We start from the raw sequence: 929 nt of genomic DNA on the forward strand, positions 1-929 counted from the left end.
TGTGGGGCGGAGGGGCCGGTGTCCGCGCGGGCCCGCCCTGCCCGTCGCCCCGCGGGGCCCGCACCCACCTGAGCCATCCCCGGCGGTGCCGCCGCTCCTGCGCCGGGGCTGCGAGCGAGGCCGAGCGCGGCCGCCTCAGGACCACCGTGCCCCTCTCGGCGCCGCCGCCGCCGCCATCTTTAAACGCCTGCTCTGGGCCCCTCCGCTCCCCGCGGGCGGGGCCCCGCGCGCGCCCAGCCAATCGCGTCCGCCGCCCCCGCCGGCGCCGCTTTGAACTCCCGGCAGCCATTGGCGCGCTCCCCTGCCTGTCAACCCGCTCCGCCAATGGGAGCGTGGGAGGCTCCCGCCCCCACGCGCGGGCCGTGGCGGGGCGGGCGGGCCCTTTGTGTGGGCCGGGGCCGCTGAGGGGCCGCGCGGGGCTGTTCCACCGCCCGGACCGGCCGCGAGAGGAGACGCCGCTTCCTACAAACACCGCTTTTGTATCTTCAAACAGCACAACTGCAGCGTCGCTGCTTCAAGACGGGTTTACCAAAAAAGGGTAAATCAAAGTAGGGCCGTTTTCCGTGCCATAGGTACCGAGCAGTTCGCAGAACAAGCCCCCGATCTGTTTGCAGTGTTTGGACAGAATTCCTAAATAATTACAGAAAGTCTTACAGAATTTATGTAAAATCACTTCTGAAGTGCTAATGAACAGCTGCTAATTTGCTCTGTTACTTTATAATTTGCTTCCCCCAAAAACCATAAAGAGCTATAGAGAGCATTTATTCATACACCTAATTATAGGGTTGCCTCTTTATTCCTTCACTGTTATGCTGATTTGAAATCAACGTGAGATAGAAAACATTGCCATAACAGAGACTGGTTTCATCACCAACAGTATAATAACATTTAACTGTGAAAAATGCTTTTGTTTGCTTCCATATGTAATT

General features: G+C 59.2%; 1 protein-coding gene across 1 annotated transcript in view; it reads right to left on the reverse strand.

Annotated features, from left to right (window-relative positions):
• DGCR8 (DGCR8, microprocessor complex subunit) overlaps positions 1 to 185 on the reverse strand; it is a 24,834-nt gene extending 24,649 nt beyond the window's left edge. The window contains exon 1 of the mRNA XM_027689299.1: positions 69 to 185. The gene's annotated coding sequence lies outside the window, so the exon portion shown is untranslated. The remainder of the gene's footprint in view (positions 1 to 68) is intronic.
• Positions 186 to 929: the final 744 nt, after the last annotated feature.

Source organism: Neopelma chrysocephalum, unplaced genomic scaffold (genome assembly GCF_003984885.1).
Source record: "Neopelma chrysocephalum unplaced genomic scaffold, ASM398488v2 Primary Assembly neopelma1_77, whole genome shotgun sequence".
NCBI lineage: Eukaryota > Metazoa > Chordata > Aves > Passeriformes > Pipridae > Neopelma > Neopelma chrysocephalum.